Raw genomic sequence first — 11,969 nt, 5'->3', positions numbered from 1 at the left:
AGGGGGTCGGACTAGATGATCTACTGAGGTCCCTTCCGACCCTAGAAACTATGAAACTATGAAACTATGAGCGTGGATGTGCGGCATGTGGCACCGCAGACCTATCTGTAGCGCCACACACTGTGCATGCAAGCATTCCCTGCACTGCTACTTTGCAGCTGCGGGTGGGGATGGGAGGGGGGATTGACCCTGGGAGATCCTGGGGTCAAAAAAACTGATGACAAAAAGAAGCAGGGTGGCACCTATGGTGGCAGCATGCACCACCCAAAACTGGAGCCTGGCTGGTCAGAACCATGCCACGCTCCCTGCTGCAGGAGCACTGTGGCTGCAACTCCCCAAGGCCCACAGGACCCCAAGTAAGACTTCTGGGACCAACACAGTTGCTGGTCCCAGTCTTCCCTACCCTACCCAGGATAACCTGCTATGCGCCGGAGCACATGTGGCACAGGCATTCCCTGGGGACAAGTAGCAGCAGAATAAAATGTGCTGTTGCTATCCATCCCCAGGGAAACACATATTACCACTCATCTGGACATGGCCATTGGGCTTATCTTGTGAATTCTATTTGCACACCTAACAGTGCTAACATTGCATGGCATCCCACAGCATCATGAAAGGATCTCAAGGGACCCCAGAGGGCTGAGCCACCCCAGTTGAGAATCACTGGCTTAGCTTTCACATCTGCGTTTTTTGATTGTGGATTTCAAAGTGCTTCATAAAGGAGACTAAAGACTGTTGACCCATTAATGAATAGAACAACTGAGGGATGAAATAGCTGACTCAAAGCTAATGGCCAACATAGTAGCAGAAACCATGTTTCCTGACTTCTATTCCGGATATCTTTTAACTGGACTACACTATCTAAGAAGGGGTTGCCCATTGAACAAGATGGCTATTCCAGGACAATTGTTCAAGACTAGATATCTCAGTCACCTCAGAGAGTGACTTTTTCCAGTTTCCAAGCACTTTTGTTCCACAATAAGTTTGCCCAAACTTATATCACAACAGCTATTCCAGAATTGTGGCATTGCTATTTTGGTTTATTTACAAGTGTAGACAAGCCTAAGGCATGTCAAAAGGAGCATGTGTAGGTCTATGAGAAGCAGCAAAAGGGAAGGTAAAACAAATTTTAAAAGTCAGTGTACTGGCAGTGACAATGGGAACATTGCTCATAGCATCATTTTCAATCACACTGGCACACAAACCACTCTGAGCTGAGCAAATAATTTGTAGTGGGGAAGAGCAAATTGATGATTTTAATTCCTTTTTTGTGGTTGCACATGGTCATCAGGATTATGGCTTCTTCTTTGTTTGAAATAATTTGCCAGCCCTTTTCTGCTGGCAAGTCTCAGTCCCAAGCTAATCCATGAGCAGCTCAATGTATCTGTTATCTGAAAATTAAGCAACATTAATTAGTTTTGATCAGGCACATAGGGTAAGGACTATTATTTCTCTTCTGAGATTGGATTAATGTAATTCTTAGAAACTTGTTTCCAATGTGAATATATATGTAAAGAACTGAAAATATCCTCTAATGTTACTCTAACAGACTCTAATAATATCCTTTAATAATCACTCGAATGTCTGTCTTCACAAACATTTCTGCAGTAAGCTTTACAGAAAAATTAATGGAACAAAACACGAGAGGGGCATAGAGTCATAGCATCATAGAGAAAGGAGGGCTGGAAGGGACCTCTGGAGGTCATCTAGGCCAACCATCTGCCTCGGGCAGGATCATCCCTATCCAAACCATCTGATTCATTAATAATCTAAAGTCTATATAAGACTGCCATCAACCCTGACACAGCACAGACCTAACACCAGCATGAACATAGGAAAAGCAAGTTTGGTATTTTGTTTGAGCAAATCGATCTTTTTGGAGGCTAGCCTAGCTCTGCTTACTCTGGATTTGCTAATCTATGTTCTCTTTGGCCCTGATTCTGCAGTCTTCATGCACGGTGCTGAGCACTTACGGATGCACAGAGCCCCGTTACAATAGGTGAGACTGTTTACAACTCTCAGTTTCCTTAGGTAAGGGCTGTATAGTCTGACACTTTATCTTAGAAAGCCAGAGTTGCACTTTTGATTATGTTGAATACCCACTACCTATCACCCCATCTGCTACAGAAACATCAATTTGCAGTCACTCTGTCACAGTTGTGCTGTTGTACACACCTGCATTACAGTCATTCCATCACACACATATTCAGTCACAGACACACTCAGCCACACTTGCTTTCAATTTCGATCATACCCTCTTACCTCCATTAACATACTCAGACACTTTCACATTCAGTTACATACACACTGCCCAACACTCAGCTTCCGTTATACTCACAGTACGCCCACACTTAATCACAATCACACCCTCACATTCCCAGTGCTACACCCACTTTCAGTTACAATCCCATGCAAGGACACTGGGGGTGTTGTGCCTGCAACATTGTCCTTCCTTCACATTCACATCCACTTATTGTCAGTAGCCCCCACTGGGGTTTCCAGGCCTGCTTCTCACATTTATAAGCCCATGGGAAATGCTAACTTCCCTCCACCATTTGACTATGTTGGAAAGTGGAAAGGAACAGATCCTGACCCACCTATTGGCATGTTCTAAATGACTTAGGTCCCCTAGGAATGATTCTATTCTACCCTGCTCAAATCCCTGAAAAACCATGTGTGTAAAAAGTGGGTGGGTCCTCTTCCTCTTCACTGCTCTTTGTAACTTATTCAGGTGACAGCATATAACAAATGTAGATGCATCCATGGATTTGCAGATGAACAAAGTGGAATAGAATTGGACTCAGGTGCCTAAATCCACCTTACTTACCTAATAGGTAGAATAGTATCTGGCCCCTTAAGCCATTTTCCAAGATGGGAAAAGCATGTGCATTTGTTACCAGTCAAAAAGGAAGGCTGCTATCCATAAAGAGCTTTGCCCACAAAGGAAAGCCCCCATAAAGCTTCCACCATATCAGGATGATAGTGCCCAGAACCATGGTATTATAAGGATTTCATCATGCACAGCAAGAAACAGCCACTGCCTTGAACAGTTTACACTCTAAATAGACAAATGGTGTATCTACACATGCACTTTAATGCACAATAGACTACTTTACTGCACATTAAAGTGTCACTAAAAAACTGTGATGTTATGCTAATGTGCAGTAAAATAGTCTACTGTGCATTAACCATCACTAAAAAAGCATGCAAATGCGCTACTGTGCTTTAGCACAATGTAATGCACATTAATTTAGTACCTCACATTGAAGGTATTAAATTTAATGAGCATTAGAAAAGGTACATTAATGCATGTGTAGATGTGCCCAATGTGACTTAAGTTTAAGCACTTTTGTCACTGTGGTACATGAGCACCTGACAGCTGTTAATGAACTCATCTGAACCACACATCTTTGCAAAGAGGAAATATCATTATACCTACTCTAGAGAAGAACCTGAGCCTACAACGATCAAGGGTGACACTAGGATGCATGTGAAATTGTTGGCAGAACTGGGAAATAAATCTGGAAAGCCTGAATCATAGTCCAGGGCATTAACCGGAATTTCAACTTTCCCTGGCCTACATTTACTATTCGAAGGCTAACCCTTTGTCAACTGACATCAGTGAGAAGGCACCTGTTAATTTTAGTGGTGGTGGAAATGAATACTGAGTCCTACAAGTTCATCAGCAGTAGACTGATCTCAGTGGTGTGTTCGACCTGAATAACTCTGTCAGTGAAAATGTAGAGCAGGGGTAGTAATCTGCACTGAATGGCATTTAAAATCAGAAACTTGCATAGTGGGTGCATCTACATAAGCAATTAGTTGGTATTAAATTTACTGTGCATTGCCTTACTGTACAGTATCTGATTTTTGGCAGGTGTCTACACATGCATTGAACTGGTGCTAAAGTTAGTTCCGGTTCCCTCCAGCCCTGCCATGTCCCCTTGTAGCCACCAGGGGGAGCTTGAGCCTCTGGCCCCAGCTGCCAGCACTTGGCAATCATGTTGAAGACAGACCCAGCTGCCAGCATTTGGCAGCCATCTTTAAAACACAGCCTGGCACTCTGCAGTATGGGCAGACACTTCCCCTGTTAAGAGAAGCAGCATGGCACAGATATAGGCAGCATGTGGCAGCTCTGCTCCTGCCCCAGGTGCATGTCTCAGCCATGGCTGCACCAGCCTTTGGCCCTGGCACTCAGAAACAGGGTCCCCAGATCTTCCTGGCTATCTTGGTTTTACTGCTGGCCCACTGCCATCACCACTGCCTGACTCACAGCCATCTCGTTCCGCCCAGCTCCCCCACACACAGCGACCAACTGGACAGCTGCCGCACGCCTTCCCAGGACCCCTGCTGCTGCACAGCTGCTGCAACCAGCCAAAATGATGAGGGGCTCCAGGATGCCTCCAGCACCATTGTGTCTGGGCCCGCCATGCCAGTCAGGACTGGTGGCAGCACATAGTACAACATGACTAGGATGACAAGCAGTGGGTTGATGCCTTCAGGATGACCCAGGGCATCTTTGCTGACCTGCTTCACCATATCTAGCCCCACCTGGAGCACCAGGACACTGGCATATGTCCAGCTTTTCCCACTGACACCTGCCTGGCCCTGGTGCTGTTCAAAGTGGCCACTCCCACCAACCTGTGGTATGTGAGGCACCTATTTGGGATAGGCAAGGCCATCACTAGGGAGGCCATCCTGGACATATGTGGTGCAATCAAGATGTGCTGGCAGATATAGTCCGTCCATGCATCCATGACCCCCCAGGTGATGGCCACAGGGTTTCATGCACTGGGGTTCTCCCAGTGTATTGGGGTCCTGGATGGGATGCACATCCCTGTCACCTGTCCACCCCACTCAAGCCAGCCCCACTATAGCCACAGGGAGTTCCACTTAGTGGTCCTCCAGGCAGTCGCCGACCACCAGGGTACTTTCATGCAAGTCAGAGCCAGCTGGGTGGGCAGCATGCACAATGCACTGGTATTCCACAACTCTGGACTTGGTGTGATTGTGGAAAGCAGGCATTTTACTCCAGGAGTAGAAGACATGCAGCTGGACACCATCATCATCCCACCCCTCCTCATGAGGGACCCAATCTACCTTCTACTCCTGTGGGTGATGAGGCCCTACACTGGGCACCTGGATCCCACCATATCCATTTTAACCAGTCCCTCGGCCAAACCTCCACCCTCATTGAGTGCACCTTTGGCTGCCTCAAAGGCTGCTGTCAATCCCTTATGGCCCACCTTGATGTGACCAAGAGAAAGCTCCCCGGGTGATCATAGCAGTATGCATGCTGCACAATATTTGTGAGGTCTGAGAAGTGGTGTTCAGAGAGGCCTAGGTAGACGGAGGCAACCTGGTGGTAGGAGCTCCAGTGCCTGCAGCAGGTCCCCTCTGGTGAGGCGCCAAGTGAGGTACACACCTGCCAGTGGGGGGCAGGACACGAGGTGTGGGAGGCCCTGATGGGCCACCACTTATAGCATTCCTCCCTCTACCCACAGACCCTCTAGTCCCTGCCCACACCCACCACCACTCTCAGAACATGCACATGGTTGAAAATAAAAGTTTTATTCCCCTCACAACCCCCCACTCCCTCCCCGCACTCAACAGATACAGCTCTCTTGCCCCTCCATCCTCAACACACAGATCCCCTTCCCCCCATCCCTCCCAAAAAAACAGAGCCTCTCCACCACCTCCCCACCCACAACAATAAACTCTCTTCCCAATGTAAAAACTATATACAAGAGTCTCAAGCTTTTATTGCCCTGGAGTGGGGGCCATGGGGTGGGGGTGCCTAGAAGGCAGAGCCTGGGGGCAGACAACCAGCACCCAGGCCTTGGGCCATTCCCCTGCAGGTCTGGGGGCCATGGAAACTGTGATGGGCAGTGGGCTTGTCCTGCAGTGACTCTGGACAGTGCTCCTCAGGGGCAGGCAGCTCCCCCTGGCTGCCTGAGTCCAGGGCCAGCTTCCCCTTGCAGTGAAATGCCTGGCACCTCTGAGTCCTCGGGCATGTGGCATCAGGGTGAGTGGCAGGGCTGGGGCCAGGTGGATGGTGGGAGACCTGGGGTGGGGGCCGGACCAAGGGCTCCAGAGGGCTGGAGATGCCTGAAAACCTCCTCCCAGGCCCAGGTGGAGACCTGCTGCAGGGCGTCATTCAGCTGCCAAGAGCCCTGTGGGGCCAGGAACAGGGACCAGGCAGTGGGTGGCATGCATATGACCACCAGGCCCAGGACAGTCTCCAGGATACAACGGTCAGCATCTGTGGACTTGTTGGCCACTTGCTGCCTGAGCAGCTCAATCCACTCCCGCTCCAGAGCCTCCATCACGGCCCAGTGCTCCCACTGTGCCTGGTCCCATGCATCCTCCTGGATGGTCTCCTGAGTGAGATCCTCCTCCTGCCAGGCCTGTGCCCATTCCTCCTGCTCCTCCTCCACCTCCATCAGGGCCTGGAGCAGGAGGGTGTGGTTTTGAGTCCACTGCTGATGCAGCCAGCACATGTGGCAGGCTGCAGTGCTGGGTGGGTATGATGTGGAGCCCACTGTGCCTGGGAAGGCTTGATCTTATAGCAGCAGACCTGCACCAACTGGGAGTACCCTCACTCCTGAATTCCACCTGACAGGGCCTCATAAATGTGGGTTTGAGCACCTGTCCCATGCAAACTGCCTCTGCACCTCCACCTCACCCTAGAGCCCCATGAGGTCTCCAATCTCCTCCTGGCTCCAGCTGGGGCCCCAGGTGGAAGGCTCAGGCTTGTGCAGGTGGAGCCAGGCCTCAACAGGGAGGATGAGGAGAACAAGCTGGTCGTGCGTCCCGCACCAGCTCTCTGGGCCTCTGCTTAGCTGGCCCTGTTTGGCTGGCCCTGAACAGCAGTGAGCAGCACTCAGCACAGGGGCATGGCCAGGGACTGGGAGCCACACAGTAGAGGCAATGGCCCTCAGCACCGGCAAACACAGGACAACCTGCTGGGGGTGAGCAGCAGCAGGGAGCGCCCTGCTGCCAGAGAAGGCTAGCCACCAGCCCTGGGGAGATCTCAGGGCTAGGAATGGGTGCAGCAGGCTGAAGCCCTTTACAACACTCACCTGTGGACAAGCAGCAGCTCTGGCTAGGAGTCAAGACAAGCAAAGGCTGTCTGTGTCCTATCCTGGGGGGGCACATAGGGCCTGCAGTGCTCCTGTCCACAGAACAGGCTCATCCAGGCTCCTGTGCAGTGTGCCCCAGGGCACAAAATAGTTGCACACTTTTATAGCCTGCAGCTAGCACCTGCCACAGAGGCAGCCCAGCCCCAGGGCAGGAGATGCTCCCAGCCAGGAGCCCTGGGGCTGGTCTCCAGCCAGCCCGCTAGTGGAAGGGCAGACCCAGGACTAAACTTAGTGTCGGGTCACAGCTACATGTGCATTACTGCACGTTAACTAATTGTGAGTAAATTGGATACCTGCATGAATGTAGTCATGATTAGCCTAGTTTACTGCACAGTAAGGGCACACACATGTAGAGGTGTGCACCTGTATGTATGTGTATACCGCACAGTAAACTAGGCTAAGGCACATTAATGCATCTCATGTAGACATGCCCAACGTATATTAGTCCCCCAAAATCCCCCAAATCAAAACCACATGCATGTACCCTACAGAAGTTTCAGCCATGTTTGGAATGAAGTTTGAGCTGAAACTTTTTTCCCATTCTTTAATCTCTTTTCAAACTCCAATTTTCATGCCCCACTGTTCTTTCAGACTGGAAATGCAAGGCCCCCAAATCTCCTGAAATACCTGCTCTTGAGGAATTTCTATCTTAGTCTGGATTCAGCAAAATAGGCAAAGCTGTGGAAAAGCAACTAATTTTTTAGTGGTATGTTCGTTACACAGTCTCCAGGTCCATATTTGTTTAGAAAGAAATCCCATTGCCTTGTAGTAGTTCTTTCTAGGGGGAAAAAAGGCTGAAGGAGCAGACCCAGCCTATGGAGAAAGTGCTTGCTGCCACAGTAGGATACACATGGACTCTTCAAAAATGCCTTTGCTTAGCACCAGGCTTCAAATACAAAAAAGGCATGCAGTGTGGGGCAGAACTGGCCACTGCTTTTATTGCATAAATAATTGATTCAAGTAAAGCAAACCTAAAATTACATGGGAGGTCTTTCTTGATTCTCACTAAAACCAATATGCATTGATAATCTGCATCTGGTTCTGCAAACTCTGTGCCCATTCTCCCTCATCGCCATAGCCACCTTACATCACAGATCTGGCGGAAAGGAAGAAGAGAAACAGAAAGAAGGTCCTCTCTTCACGTTCGCCAGCCAGGACTCCCAAGAAGCTCCTGAGTCAGGAACAGGACAAGTGGACCTATAAGGGGATGGGGCCAGCGTGACCTCCCTCTGAAAGCCAACAACAGATAGCAGCAGAAAAAGACAGGGGAAAACTTGCCCTTTGGTTGTTTGCAGTGGAGTTGCACCAGGGATGATTGCTGATGTAATGAAATAATCCAAGTGCACATAATGCCAGAGTTGTTAGAGCCAAAGAGGAAGAAAATTACACTGTGGAGCTCTTTAATGCAGAAGGAAAAAAAAAATATTTCAGGACTTTTGATATCCATGTAGTGAAAAGGGTTTGGTGGAGGCACTTGTTTTGGCTGTGGTTATTCCAACTTTGTTTTTGTAACTATACCAGTTGCCAGTATTCAACGACTTAGTCCTAGGTATGACGCTCAGGTCAAACTCTCTCTCATCTTATAGCTCTTACTTAAGCAAGTGGCCCTGTCAGGCGAAATTTTCAGGGGTAACCAGTGCCTTTTTGGTTCTGTTGTACCAGGATCCCATGTTCAGGAATCTCAATAGGACTTGATTTTTTTCCCCCTTAAAAGTGCTAAGAGTTACTCACAGAATAGTAGTGCCAGAGCAGCTAAAGCATCTCGCTATGGCTTCAGAGGTATGACTTGAATCTCACTCTGAACTCATGTCCTCAGTTGAGCCAGTTGTCAATGATACTTGGACACTGAGGCTAGGAATTCAGAACAGGATAGATCCTTTCTTTCTATGGGCATGGAAATAAGTCTAGTTTAATTGTGGACCTTTTACTCTTTGAAATGCCTGACTGCTTCATATCAGGCCTGTGAAGTACCACAAATTGGCAAGGAAACACCCGAAATCAAAAACCACTTTTTAAACTGTGGGCCAGTCCTAATCCCAGAGAGTGAGTAAACACAGCTAGGTACATGCACGTAGGGAAAGAAGGACCAAAAACTGAACTTCTTGGTGTGCAAGGAATGCATAATTGTGTGCAAATTACCGGGTTTATTAATGATTGCTCTTGCAATTGTTTTTTGTTATATTAGACTACTACCCAAGCTACCACCACCATTCTCAAAATCTTTCTAACACCTTAAGTCTTTCGGGAAGCACAATTATTAATGCAGGTCTAGCTTAGAGCCAAAAAGCAATAACTTCAAAATAATGTTTCTGTTGCTGCTGCTACTGTTATTGTTGTGGTAATCAGTAGTAGTACCATCATCATCATTATCCTACCACCAAACAGAGTATTTGGGAAAACACAGTTATTGATGTAGGTGTAACTTAGACCAAAGAATCAGTGAGCTTAAGAGGATGAGTCTATTATTCTTAGTATTGTGGATATTATTATTGCTATCATTGTTGTTATCATTACCATCATCATTATCATCATTACCCCCACCACAGTAACAGCTACAACATGGGATCTCAATGCCTGTGCCCACAGCCAAAATAAAAAATGCAAAGCCCTGGCCACCTCGCCTTTAATTTTCTAACCGCTGTTTTGTAAGGCTGTGTCATGCTTCTCAGTTCAAACACGCTTTGGCTCTTTATTATTCATGGACCTTTTTCTCAGTCAGTGGTGTTGAATAATAAAACAGCCCAGGATCAAATGGGCCAATTCTCCACGCCTGACACCAACTGCTACTGTTGGCTGGGCTCTGCCAAGCGTTGCCTCTGATAATGAGTGGGATTTGGTTAAACAGTAAATTAATGAATAATGAAATATCCAGGTTGATCAGTTAGAGAGCACGCTTGCTTGGCCCCCGGCGAAACGCTGGGGGCAGAAATTACTCTCAAACGGCACTTGCCTGTGTTCTGGGCTGGATAACTATTTTACAGCCTATTGCTTGACAGACTGTTGGGGAGGGGAGAGGAGGGGGAAGGGAGGGAGTGGGGGAGCAAGGAGGACAGCCTAGTTATCACCTAGTGGGTTACTAAATAATGGATATTGGGAACAGTTTACACATAGGATCAGGGGAAGTCAAACAGGTGAGTGTGACAATGCTGGCAGAAGAGAGGAGCGGGTGCTATGGGTGCAGCAAGGGCTGAGGCTGCTGGAAGTGAGCCGCCCAGGGGCTCTGCTGCGAGCATTCAGCTTGCTCCAGAGCTGTCCAGGCAGGTCTCTGCCCCTGCACTGTGATGGCAAGGGCGTCCCAGGAGCCAAGGGGTGAGCTCTGGTGTTCACTCCAATAATGCAGGATCAGGCCCTATAGGCAGACTCCACTGTATAGCCTATAGCATCCATGCCCATTAGCAAAGCATGAGGTCCTCCTTTTCAGGGAAACCCCAGCCCCTAAGTGCTATAGTGCAGAGATATAACCAGTGTGAGCCAATGGCCTGCAGGTGAGCTTGCTCCAGGCTCAGATTTTTCTGATTATATAGTTCTCTCCCCTATTCAGCTTTCAGTGCAATGGGGAAACTCCTTAAATTCATAAACATGAAGCTTGGGAAGGACCTCAGGAGGTCATCTAGTCCAACCCCTGCTCAGGGCAGGACCCTGCCCAACTATTTCACCCCACCTTCTTGTTCCCAGAGAGACTGAAAATCATCCTGCAGGTTACAGCCACCCATAGATCTACAAGGGACTACGGATGGCTCTAGCATAAAGCTGCACACATCTATGTGGTATGAGGGAGCTTGACCCACAAGGAAAGAAAGAAGCCCTGTTGCCTTCTGTGCTTTGGAAAAGGCCAGCAGCAGTAAAGTATCCCTGGTGGGGTATAAACAGGCCTGCATATAAGCCCAGGAGCACACCCATTAGCTGCATCCTCAATGCTTCAGACTCTTGCAGAATCTCCCAGACTTATATGTTTTCACTGCCCCATTAAAACAGCAGCTCTGATCCCCTATTAACTCTAAGATCTAGGAAGCCAAGCCCCCATTTTTGGGGGAGTCTCATTTGCAACCACAAAGCCCCGGCTCCTGTGACAGAGCCAACACACAGCCCAGCGGTGAGCACTGGTTTCATTTCCATGGGCTGGTGTCACAGGGAGTTAAAGTTTAAATAGACCTTTGAAGCGGAAGCAAGCAGCTCTCAAGGCAGGGTAAAACCTGCAGACTTGAGGGAGAGCATTTGAGGCTCTAGCACGCAGGGCAGTGGGGGAGGAATTTGAATCAACCTCGCTGAGTTTCCCTCCTTTTCCAGTAATCCCTAGCTGTGTGTTTGGGTATGTGCATTCACATTTGTATATGAATACACACATGGCAAGGACTAAATAGCTAGCTAGAATCCTACAATGCATATGCATGATATGCAGATCTCCAAAAATTCATTTTCAGCTGTTCATGAAATTATCTTTCTTTAAACTATGCTTTTCACACCCCCCACACACACACGCACACACACACAAAATCTTTCCAATGTTACCAGCAAATCGCAATGGTAATAAATATACCATTGAGATATAATGGTATAACAAATACACCATTATAAGCATTTACCAGAAGATCGCAAATATTTATATTTAACCATTGAGATCTGCTGGTAACATTGGAAAGATCCAATGTGTGTGTGTGCATGTGAATATAATGAGCACAGTTCAAGTAAACAGATAATTTTATACATAATATAATATAAATATGCATATAAAATAATCTCTTTACTTGAACTATGTTCATTATACATACACACACATACACACAATCTTTGCAATTTCACCAGAAGAACTCAGTGGTAATAAATATA

General features: G+C 47.8%; 1 protein-coding gene across 1 annotated transcript in view; it reads right to left on the bottom strand.

Annotated features, from left to right (window-relative positions):
- Nucleotides 1-1,237: 1,237 nt before the first annotated feature.
- The window catches only part of TFAP2B (transcription factor AP-2 beta), a 49,896-nt gene continuing 39,164 nt past the window's right edge, over nucleotides 1,238-11,969 (bottom strand). Inside the window, exon 12 of the mRNA XM_019537159.1 lies at nucleotides 1,238-1,391. The gene's annotated coding sequence lies outside the window, so the exon portion shown is untranslated. The remainder of the gene's footprint in view (nucleotides 1,392-11,969) is intronic.

This window comes from Crocodylus porosus, unplaced genomic scaffold, assembly GCF_001723895.1.
Source record: "Crocodylus porosus isolate Cpor-Errol unplaced genomic scaffold, CroPor_comp1, whole genome shotgun sequence".
Classification (NCBI taxonomy): domain Eukaryota; kingdom Metazoa; phylum Chordata; order Crocodylia; family Crocodylidae; genus Crocodylus; species Crocodylus porosus.
The sequence above is the reverse complement of the archived record's forward strand: the minus strand, read 5'-3'. Positions and strand labels throughout refer to the sequence as shown.